Genomic DNA, 12,440 nt, shown 5'->3' with positions numbered 1-12,440 from the left:
GTATATATGCTCAGGCTGGGTGGGCATGTCTGGCCGTGGCCCCCTGGGGTGGGGTCAGTCTCTCACAGCAGACTCTGGGTCTGTTGCACCATGTGCAGCCCTGTGGGGCCAAGCCTCTCACGTGGAAGTCCCGTGGATGTGCCCTGTGGGGTTGGGGGTTCCACAGCTGGGCCAGTTTGTGTAATGGAGGATGGGTGTTTATTGCCTCTCACCAGAGGTTGCACCATGCACCCAAAACCTCCTCCTCCCCCCTCGGCTGGGGGGAGTCTGTGTAAACCTGGCTTCTGTGAGCTGTGCTCTCCCCCCACCCCAAACTCAACCAGGGATAGTTGCAGCTGGTGGCTTTGGCCTTTTGTGGATGCATTCCTTTCCCTCAGCCTGAGATGATTGAAGAATGTATTTCCCTTTATCTAATCAACAGTTTGACTTTCAGTTCAAAATCCCTCTCTTCAGGGAAGCTTCTTCGGTTGTAGCTTCTTTATAATGAGCAAAACTTTATATCAATGTTTGAGGTATGAACTATTTTCAGTCTCTGACACACTCTGACTTTCTAATTGGCAGCTTTAGTAACTTCCTGAGTCAATCAAACTAGTAAATCCTCCAAGATCACTAGATCACCTCTTTCCTTGACTACTGAGAGCAATCTGTAAGCCTGATCTCTTCTCCCTGCTAATTCCCACCTGAGCCAACTCAGTCCCTCCCAAAAAAGGCATTTGCAGGCTCAGTCTGCCCACTCTGGGAGACCCTCTGTTGAAGTCTTTTCTCAATGACGTTACACAATGAGAATGATTCATACCTTCAGTCCTTGGGCATGTCTTTGTTTTGATGCTTGCCAATCAGTCAAATTGGCTCTACCAAGAAATCAGAAGTTACTTTTCCTATCTCTTTCTAGTTCCTTTATTGGTAGGTACACTGACAAGGTCTAACAATGAATTGGTTTCTTCTGCAGTACAAATTTTGTTCTGTGATACATGTTTTTCTTTTGCTTTGCAGCATTTACAATACAAATCTCCAATTTGCATACTTTCAGATTTTGTCTTTTATGCATTTTGTTGGTACATTTACCACTCTTGATTTATTGTTTTCAACTTTGATATAGTCTACATCTTGAATAAATCTATTTTTCTTATCTGGTTTGGCTGTTATTTTGAACCAAAATATTGCCTGTAATGGATGTTCATTCTTTGAATAACAAAGGAAAGTATATTTATTCTCTGCATTGTCATGCAAGTTTTCTCTGAAAAAAGGCTTTTTTTTTTCCTCTCTCTTTCTTTTTCAGCTGAGATGAACCCTTGATAAATTAACACTTGTATTGCAAGCAGCCTCAGGAAAAGAAACACAACAAACCATTATGATTAGACTTTTGGGATCAAAAATTAATAAATGAAATTATTTCAGTTTGTTTTTAATATTTATGAAGACGCAATCTGTTTGTTAGAGTGCTTAAAATGTAGCAAAAAATTAACAAAATATGAAAATGGTCTGGAACTTAAATTACTAGCCATAATTATAGTATGACTTTGCATTCACGTGAAAGGAGTAGGAGACCGCAGAGCAGCACACGGGGCCTTTTATCCTCAGCTAAATGCTCCCGCTGAACCTCCTTGCTATTTCCTTCAGGGATATGTTATCCCGCTGCTAGGTGGAATAATGGCTCAAGATCTAGAATACGGTGCTCATGTTTACTGGTCTTTTGTGAGAAGGATCCTACTTTTCTCCTTTACACAGATACTTTATGACAGAATTTATTACTTTTTATTCACAAATATAGCTTCCATTTTTTTTCCTAAGCAATATTCACATACCATTATGGTGTTTCTTGGACAGCAGCAATAAAAAAGAGATTTAAAAAATCCCCAAACACCAGAGCATAAGTTTTTCACATTCAGCTGATTATAAATGTGCAAATGATAAAATTAATCTTGTCAGTATGTGTGTGAATTTCACAGAGGAAAGTACCTTACATTCCATGAGGCATAGGTGTAAGTGCAGAGAAGCTGTCCCAGGAATCCTGACATCCATGCCCAGTATAAATAAAGGACATTAACAAGCCATTCTTCCACTCGGCCTTACTATAGGACTTCACTATGAGTGCACACATTTAACACTATATTTTCCCAAGATCTTTTTATGATATATACATTATATCTGTAGAATAGATCTGTATGTGGAACTGTGCTACTTAAATGGTGAAATATGAGGAAATGACAAGGTAATGTTAGACCTCTAAGCTGTGCTGTTCCTTGAAAAAAGTTTAGGAATCTCCATAACTTGAGTATTGGGGAAAAAAAAAAAAACAACAAGCCACCAACTCTCTATGAAAACTTGATAGTATTCTTTAGAAATATTGCAGCAAGTAGTTAAAGTAAATTTAAATTTTGGTATGAGATAGACTGGTGACTCTATTTTAAGTCCAAGTCTCAAAGTTATCTGAACACATGATCTGCTATCATTGCATTTCTAATAAAGAAAACTGTGAGACAGCATGATTAATGACTTTAACTGTTTATAAGGAAAAAGACCCCAAAGAACTACAAATTACAAGTAATTATGCAGTAATATTAGTATTAACAGAAATTGCAACATATTTTTCTAAGTGTTTACATGACTGAAGGAATTTCATGTACTCATGCAGTGTCCATGATCCATTTGCTAAGGTTATAGGTCAACAGCTTGGTATGCTGTTAAATACAAAGAGTGAAAAAAAAAAAGGTTGGTATAACCATGCAGTGGAAAGAAGATCTGATGCTGGCTTTAAAACACAGCCTCTGAAAAACATTTGTATTTTTGTCTCTGATAGAGTTTTTCTACATGATATTGTTTATTGCTCCCACCAAAAATGTTAGTCTTACTGCAAATTAGCTAGTTTGGTGGAATTATGCCAGCTGTGACTTTTGGCACTTTTTCTACATGTCTGTAAAATATGGTTTAATAACAGAGGTGCAGATAGTGTATTAAAGAAGACATTGATTATTTAACTGAAGATTTTCTATGACTTGCTATAGTTTATAGTAGTAGTAGGGATTCTGAACTGTCGTTTGAGATTACTTCTCAAGCACTCATTGGTCACTATAAAAATTTCTTACACTCCAGTTGAGGTACTCAGTGTTCCAGATTAGGTTCTCTTGTAACAGCAATATATATGTCACTGAAAATGGCATTGACTGCTTCTCAGGGAAAAAAAAAAATAGAACACCAAAAACCCAACCAACACACACACACACAAAAAAAAAGGCCCCCCCCCCCCAAAGAAAAAACCAAAACAAAATTTTAAAAAATCAAAACGCCACTTCCACTGGGATGCAGTATTTCATTGAAATAAAAGTCTTCTTACCTTATTATAATGTATTCTAGAAAAGCTTTGGAAAAATGTTATAGACACAGTGAATAATTGGAGTGAGCTCTTGGTAGCATCACAAAGCTGCCTTCTCTATGAAGTCACACAGGTTTACAGCCTGCCAAGTGCTGTAGGAATGACAGGGAAGAATAACAAATACTTGAATAATGAAGTGCTTGGATATTAAAATGCCTGAAAAAGGAAAATAATAAAAGAGATGACTAAGAGTGAGGCAATTTTAAGGCCGTATTTGAGCTCACTATTCCTAAAATAACCAAGAGTAATTTCTTCTGTTCTTTCCATCTTTGTCATTTACATAGTTTGAAAATTCCCATGGAGTATATGTATTTGGTATGGAAAGGGCTGGCAGGAAAAATAAGATTAAATAAATTATTGTACATGTTCCTGGATTTTTCCTGTAATTAGTAAAGGGTGTGATCGAGTGGTGGTTTAATGACATTTATTTAACTATAATGGCTGCTTAAGAGTAGTCATTTTACATTTAATTTTATTTGGACTCTTCCAGATCATATAAGAAGTGGTTTTCTTTGTAGCACTTCTGTTCTTCCTACATAGACAGCTAGGATACTCTGAGAAAGCAAGTGCCATTGTTTATCTCCATCTTCCATGGAGACCTAAGCAATAACTCCTATTTTTATATTTTCTTTATCTGTTTATTCCACCATTACACAGCAGAAGCTCTGAGTATCATCAGTGCTTACCAGCCTTCATTAGATCATAGCAGCACAAGGATGTAGTTTACATTTTCTAGTTATTTTAGGAGTTGCTTGACTTGCTGAACGTACCTCATTTGTACATCCAGCGTGGGATTCATCTGATCTGATGCAAGCATCTGCAGTACACATCTGTCTATGCCTGAGACAGAAGTATATATTCCCACTCAGACAAAGGAGACAAACAAGTATTTCTAGAATGCAGCTCACCACTGCCTAATGTAGATTCCCAAATTAGGTCATATGAATCCCACCTTAAAGATTGATGCGCCTCTCTGTTGTCTGTTAAGCAATTGTTTGGTTCAGATAGAGATAAATGATAAGCTCTATTCTCTTTCCAAATGTGCCAAGGCTTGTTTACCTTATTTATCACAAACAAACAAACAAAACCCAAAAAACCAAACAAAATCCTATGGATCTAATTTTTAATGTCATTATTTTGTAAAATAATTTTTATCTTAGCTTTACTTTCCACAATAGTGTTAGTTAATGACATTTAATTTGCTGACTGTCTGTTTAAGTCTGGTCATTATGTTAGGTCCAGAGCTGATACATGGGAAGAAAGATGTTCAATAGGCAATTTCATAGCCTAATTAAAGACATAAATAGGTATAAATTAGAGTGTAACTCTATAAATGTTCCTTGACGAGCCCTCTCCTGAGAGTACTCCTTTCTGTGGGATAGCACCTTCCAGCTAACCTTTCCAAAACTGGAATAAAGTTTGCTTTTTAAAAACAAAGAAATTATATCATGGCAATATCATTGTTTTTAAAATAATTTAGAAGTTAGGTACATAACTGATTAGATTGAATAAGTTCTTTGAAAACCTTCAGATTAAAAAGAAAATTGAATCTGGGTTCTCAAAGTAATAGATTATTTGGTAACAGATGGATATTGCTGTTTTCTAGAAAAGAAGAGAACAGTAAAAATTGTTCAAAGTGTCATTGACTGTTCTTATTCCTGGCACATGTAATTGAGGAGCCAACAAGGAAAGGATCTGTCCTGGACCTGATACTTACAAACAAGGAAGAATTGGTTGGCGTGTGAAAGTCAGAGACAGCCTTGATTGCAGTGCTGATGCTCAAGATCCTAAAAGGAGGGAGCAGTGCAAAAGGTAGGTCTGCAATCCTGGCATTTTGGAGAGGAGACTTTGGTCTCTTCAGGGACCTGATTGAGAATGCCATGGGATAGAGCCTGAGCGAGAAGAGGGCTTCAGGAGAGCTGGTTGATATTCAAGGATCACTCCCTCCAAACTTCAGAAAGAGTCATATGGAGAAGTAGGAAATAAAGACAGTGTGTGGGCTGAATGGGTGAGCAAGGGGCTTTGAACTTGCATAAAAAGGTATATCAGAGTTTAACACAGGGGCAGGTGACCCAGAAGGAGTTGACAGTTTCTGTCCAATCATGTAGGGATAGCGCTTGGGAAGGCAAGAGCTGGCTTTCCTGGAGCTGAATCTAGCAAAGCCAAGAAAGGATTCTGCAATTCTGCTGAAGTGGGTATTGGAATTTGGTGACAGATAACATGGAACATACAGAGGTACTCAAAGGCTTTTCTGCCTCAGTCTTTGCCAGTAAGAACTGCATTCAGGAACAAAAATCATCTGAGATCACAGGGAAATTCTGGAGCTAAAGAGACTTCCTTACCCTCAGTGAAAAATGACAAGATCAGGGAGTACTTAAACAAAGTACTCCCTGAAGTATATTGGAAGTTGTGAAGTCTCCATTCAAGAAGATATTAAAATCCTGATTGGACATGGTCAATTTGCTCCAAATGAGCCCTCTTGAGAAGAGGTTTGGACCAGATGAACTCAAGAGGTGCCTTCCAACCTAAAGGATTCTATGATTCTGTTATTCCAGCTATAAACATCAGATTTTAGGGATGGTGGATAGAATAAGTATATGTTTGAACCAAATCTGAACTGTAATGATGCAAAGAGTTCAGGGTGTGCACAAAGCACATCTTCTAGACACAATAACTAACCTAAATTGGCTGGACCTGACCTGTGTGGGTTTCTGACACAGTCAATGAAAAGGCAATTTTCTTCAGAGATAATTCAGTGTGGACAATTAGTTGAAAGTGTTGTGACCCCCTTCTGGAAGGACTTTCTTGCTTCTGTGTCAAGAAGACCCCCTAAGAAAACATAAAATAACTGTGGAGGTTTTACAGCAGCTCCCAACCAGGGCTTTTCAGCTGGTGATTTAGACTTCATTGTTAAATCTCACCAAGCCCCACTTCAGGTCCTTTTTTTGGATCTAACCCAGAAAACTTTCTTCAAAGCCTGAATGGTGAATGACAGAAAATCTTTGAGAACAGTTTTCTCATTAAGCACCAAGCTGCCAGAGTTTAAGTTCAGAAATATCAGTCTAATATTCTTTTATCTGCATAAATTCATTTTTACAGGACATTTGGCCTTTTTCATTCCCACAATTCTCTAATAAATATTGAACTTCACAGGAGCAATGAAGGGCTGTTCTGATTGTGAGAAAAGAGTAACACTGAGAGTGTAACTCTTTCTCTATAAATTGAATCCCTCTGACTCAGATTGTTTTATATATATATATATATATTATATCAGGAGCAGAATGATTGACTTTGCAAAAGGAGAAAAATCCAGAAACACCTCCAGAATACCACAGCAGTCCCTTGCTATTTTAAATTACATGAGGAGTCTTGCTTCAGTTAAGTAAGAAGCATGGTTCAATTTTAAAGGGATGCAATGAAAATGACTAGAAGTCAGAAGTTACATTTTACATTGCGATTGTTTCCCCCATTTAAAAATATGCTTTTCATTACTATTATAGCTGGCATTTATTATTGGGCAGAAAAATAGACAAGAAATACTTGGACCTATTCCTTTGCTTTGAGCATTTCTGAAAAAACTCACAGCGAAACATGCCTCCATCAGCCTAATACTTTTGCTGTCATAATCACCCCACTAGTCCTACATTATTACGGTGCCTTTATTTGGTGGTCAGTGTACATATTTTTTGTTTAAAATTGTAATTTTTTTTCCACAACAGTACTCAAATAATTTTAATTCCCCAATTTATATTTTTTGTCTTTTTCTTTTTGTGGGGTGGGATTTACTTGCCCAGTGACAGTGGTAGAGCTGAATAGGGACTTTAAGCAGTTCAAAATTGAATTCGTAAGTTAGCCATGAAGAAAATGAGGTTGAGGAAAGCATGAGTATCTTTAATGGATTTGTTTTTAACTTCTTTGATTTAGCAGACATGGAATTTTTTTAAAGAATGAGAGTGCTTCATACAGACTCTTATAAAGAAGATAATTAAATGAGAGAAGAAGGAAAACCAGCATTCATAAATGTAAAATTTACTTGGTGGTCTGTTGCTGGCTGGCAGCCAAGATCCCACACAGCCAATTTCCACTGCACTGGCATGGGTCCTCCAGAGAATGTAGTTCCTTCGGGGCTTGTCCATTGACTACGGCTCCTCTTGGGATGTTACCAGTTCCACTGTGGATCACCTCCTACAGCTCTGCTTGCACTGATATTTTTAATTGGTGTTCTCTCTCCTTTCCTAAATGTTTTCACAGAGGTGCCACCGGCCTGACAGAAGGGCTCAGCTGTGTCCTGTGGTGTGTCTGCTGAAAGTGGCTGGAACCAGCTGCAAAGGTAAGTGCCCAGTCAGTGACTGATTACTGAATAACAGAGTTTAAGAGTCAGAAGGGGATGGATCAGAACAACGTGCAGTAAGAAGAGAGGGAGGATGGAGTAGAAAGGATATGAGAGAACAAAAAGAGTGAATCCATAAAATTTTAAACTGCTACATTTATTCAAAATCTAACAGGAAAAATCTATCTGCAAAGAAGCTGACTTGTATTGCTTCAGTAAAATGCTTCAGAGTAGTGTTTGAGTAACTCCATAGCAGGATGCCATAGTCCATGACCCACTGAAATAAGCAGCATTTTAATGTTTCATGGACTAGTTTTGGCAGAATTTTCTTGTCCAGTGTCAATTTCATGTACTATGAGTGAACAGAGGTACAGGGAACCACAGGCACCATTCATTGCTGCCTTTCATTAGAATTCACACTTTTCTCATATACAGCAACACAAACACTTAAAAGCCTTTTCCTCAACATGGAAATATGTGAAGAATGTTCATTCACAGAAAGTTTATTGTCTGGCTCAGAAGTGTGGCTGAAAAACTGTGAGGTTTGCTTCATTTTGGTTTGATAGGGGAACAAAAGTCTGTTTTCTGTAGGATTTTGCTCCTTTCAAACCCTGACTTAGTGACTTTGTATTTTAAAATATGTCTGGTTGCCTTTTAGATCAAGTATTTCAGAGCCACTTACTGTCAGACACACAAAGATAACTTCTGATTATTAACCCTTGTGTTGGTAACTTTCAACAGCAGAAAAAAAATTACTGTTTAAAACTTCTTCATATACCCTGTTTATTTAAAAAGTGTTTCAACTCTGATGAGGCCTTGTGCTTCTCCCTTATTTTCCCCTCATTTTAATTTATTGCTAGACAATGTTCAGGACATGGTCAGAATCATGGTTTCTGATTCAGAATCATGACAGAGGTTTGCATTCCTTAGTAGGTGAATTCCACATAATCAGTTGTAAACGCTTACATAAAAATCAACCCTGAGTCATGTCAGAAGCTATATAACAAAACAACCAGTCCACATGATGTTCATAATAACCTCTCAAACATGCTCAGAGCAGAGTTGTGCAAAGCTGCTCAAAATGAAAATTCATGTATCATGGAAAGCACTTGAACTGTTTTGTGTTTGCTCTTGAATCGAGTTGACAAGACGACAAAAAGTACCTTTCTTTGTTCCTACCATATCTAGAGCTAGTAATTTCTCTTGTACACTTAAAAAACTAATAGAAATCATCACTTCCCCTCAATCTTCTGCCTGTACTAATCAGGTCACTGCACAGAATACTACAACAATGTTTCTACCATGCATCAAGTTAATATGGGCAGAGTTGGAACAACAGCTCCAACATTTACCTCAGACGAACCTATGGAAATGTTCCAGTGTTGTGTAACCATTTTAGACTGGCAAAAAACCCAAAAACCCCAGGAGTTATGCAAATACATATTCTGCCTGTTTGCATTTAAGCACAGCAATGATGCTACAAAGATACAATGGAAAAATGCTACGCTAAGCAGCTTCAACTGCATGTTCAAGAACTCTTTTGAAAGCCTCTTATACAGCTGCACAGTTTAGAAAAGTAATACAATTAAGAAGAGCAACTGAAGTTTTACAGTCTGTCTACCAAATTTTACTTTTCAGAATTAAGATTTCATAAAAGTGCTTGAAATCTCAAAAATTTAATGTTTTGCCAATTACTAAATGAAAATGACAAATAGCTAAGTAGAGCTATTTAAATGTCCTCAACTGACAGGCTAAATTTCAGTCTGAAGCTGCAGAAATATTAACATCATCTGAAGAGTGTTAATGAAGAGAATGTCAGTGGAATTTGGGCTGGAGTGCTGGTACCAATGGCAGTTTAAGGATTTTTCTAGTGGGGCCATTTCAGAATTAATACTATTGTAATTTTAATTAATGTAGTTTCAGATTTGTTTTTAAAATGTATTTAAGTGAGCGTACTTATCACTTGAAACTCCCTTATAGCTATACCATAATCTCTGTGATTTTGTTAAAGATGTTTCTAGGTCAGTTTTCTTCAACAGTCTCTACTGCATTAAGTGCAAGTAATTTCATTGTTTCTTTTTCATTATCACATATGAAATGTCCACGGACAGTGCTCTATTGATTTTAAGCAGTTTTGCACCTTTGACTAAATTTTCTTCTTGTTCAAAAGTCAATTTTATTTCCTCCATTACTGAAGAATAGTTTTACCTTTCAGAGACAGAGAAGGGAATAAAGTTGGGATTTTAGAGTTGACAAAGAAAATGGTTAAATGTATGTGTTATCATACATAAGATGTGTCCACCTTGTGAAAATATTAGGCTTATGTAGTGATAGAACAGCTGACTAGAGCAACTCAGTCTTCTGAAATAATAGGCAATTACTTCCATAGTATTTATTTCCTGTGTTGACCTTCAATGCAGTTGAAGTTCAGAAGGCAGGTCCTATCTGTCCTATAGGAATAATATTCTGGGAGGCTTACTGTTTTTTTATAGTCTATGAAATACCTGCTCCCCATTATAGTTGCAAATATTCCTGATATAGTCCAAAGCACACTCCTCACTGTGTAAGTAATTTGTAAAGTGCTGTGGAATACCTTTGGATAAATTTTATCCTGTTAACTTGTCCCATTTCCCCTTCCTTTTCTGCTCAGTATTTTTCTTCATGACAATTTCTTTTGTAGCTTTTTACTAGTCTCCTTTCACAGTGAAAGTAATGGAACTATACCGGGCTGGTTTCTAAACTTCCCTTCTGTCATACCCATTCCTGCAGCTTTTTCGGTTGAAGTGTCTCTGTTACAGAGGATACTAGCAGCTCATTGTCAGTTGCAGGAAAACTAATCTCAGTCTTGAGTGAACACACCTAGTGATATACACAAAACTTGGACAGAAAAATGTAGATTGTACAAAACAAGAGACAAAGGCAAGCACCAGAAAGCCTACATAGTTGCAACACCTTTGTAAACTGTATGCTTAATTTCTGAAACGGATTATATTTAAATAGGATTTGTAGGAGTTTTGGTTTGGTTTGGCTAATAGGTCACAGCTGGATATGTCACTGTCTGCCACAAGTTGCCATCAGCCTTGAGATTCCCCTTACTGTCTCCATCTCTCTTGGCCAAGGCATCTTTGCCTGTGGCCTGTCACAGCCTAGGCTCAGCACAGCAAGTGGCTCACTCCACACTGCCTTGGGGCACACTTGTGCTTAGTGACACTGACCTTTTATGACAGACGTTTGAGGAAGAAGGGATTTAGCTCTCTTCTCCGCTGAAAAAGTCCCACAATTAAGTCATCAGGGTTGGCCAATGGCAGCTATTGACAATTTCCAATGTGTTCAGATGAAGTTTGCTCATATTTAGTATCATGTGCTTACTCCTCAGAGGCACCAGACCAATGAATCTATCACAAAGGACTTTACTTCCAATTACCTGTTTCTATGTTACCATACATACTTGTGAAGAAATCTCACTTACGGTAACTCCTTAGCAATTGTTGGTTGGAGTCTAAGAATCTTTCTTCTCTGCAGTGCTATCCTTACTTTTGTTATCCTGTTGAGCAAACAGTGAGCTTTGATGCATCTATATTTGGCTATATTCCTTAGAACCTTCCACATCAAAGTTCTTTTTTATTCTCTTATCAGATTCTAGTACAATGTGAATAAATCATTGTAATAATTTTAACTTGTCTTGTGTGGTTTTTAAATTCTTTGATTCAAAGGATTTATCAGAAATACCCTCCAAACATGCTAATTTTTGTCTTTTTCCATCACTTTCCTTCTACAATTTTTTTTTCATCTTCTTTGTTTTTATAGTCTCCCTTGTCTTCTCCAGATCGTTTGCATTATTCACAGTTTTACAACTTACATATTTTTTACCTGCTTACCTATAAATACTACATTTTAGTAAACTCTATGTCCCTCTTTTCAATTATTGACATGAGTTTTACTTGTAGCTTCTGATGTAATAAAAATAAAAATATAAATACAAAATAAAAATAAAAATTTGTAATAAAAATACAAATTTTCAATCTATCTTTCTCATAAATTGTAGTTCCTCACAGTACTATCTCCCTTTAACTTTCAAAAATTTCAAAATTTCTTTCAAAATAACTTTCTAAATTTCTTTCAAAATTTGATTTTCAAAAGGGAAATATTTTTTTTTGTTGAATCTCTAAGAAATTATTAGTGCTGAAAACTGAAGAGTATGTATCAGAGATGGGCATGTAATGGTTAGTTTATGTGATTAAAGACACGTGTCCATGAACCCAAAGGAGCCCAGAGGAACAATGACAGTTGGGGGAACTTCAACAACCTCATCAGAGCAAAGGGAGACCCTGAGATGGCTGCTCCCCAGGAGAGTCACAGGAGAGCTTCAGCCCATGGCCCCAGACTGGCCACCAACCTAATCCTTTCTTCAATCTGTGGAAGGTGATAACAGCCTTTGGGAATATGGGAGGCATTATTAGATGTCAGGAAGACCCTTCTGCAATCAAAGGGAAGGAAAGTTTCAAAGAGTCTGTCTTGTCATTACACTCCATTTCTAACTATTTTCCCAGGTGCAGGGATCTCTGCCCTGTGTGCACATGTCTGGGGATTTGAGTGCAGCAGCAGGAGCGGGCCCTGTGTGTCTGGGGTGGGAGCAACTGGAGAGATCACAAAAGGGGTTCATTGTGTTCCAGTGTGTGTTTCAGTGTGTAACCACCAGTGTAAATCAAGATAGACCAGCCAGTAAATAGAAGAGGT

General features: G+C 37.4%; 1 long non-coding RNA gene across 2 annotated transcripts in view; it reads left to right on the top strand.

Annotated features, from left to right (window-relative positions):
* Nucleotides 1–3,266: 3,266 nt before the first annotated feature.
* Nucleotides 3,267–12,440, top strand: part of LOC121659705 — a 94,597-nt gene continuing 85,423 nt past the window's right edge. Inside the window, exons 1-3 of one of the 2 annotated variants that reach the window (XR_006014422.1) lie at nt 3,267–5,185; nt 7,625–7,703; nt 8,971–11,450. This is a non-coding gene — a long non-coding RNA (uncharacterized LOC121659705). Of the gene's footprint in view, nt 5,186–7,624; nt 7,704–8,970; nt 11,451–12,440 lie in introns of those variants that run through there. The other variant, XR_006014421.1, reaches the window with a different exon arrangement.

This window comes from Corvus kubaryi, unplaced genomic scaffold, assembly GCF_017639235.1.
Source record: "Corvus kubaryi isolate FWS band 111438036 unplaced genomic scaffold, C.kubaryi_AGA036_p1.0 137, whole genome shotgun sequence".
Classification (NCBI taxonomy): domain Eukaryota; kingdom Metazoa; phylum Chordata; class Aves; order Passeriformes; family Corvidae; genus Corvus; species Corvus kubaryi.
This window is presented reverse-complemented; position numbering and strand designations above follow the sequence as displayed.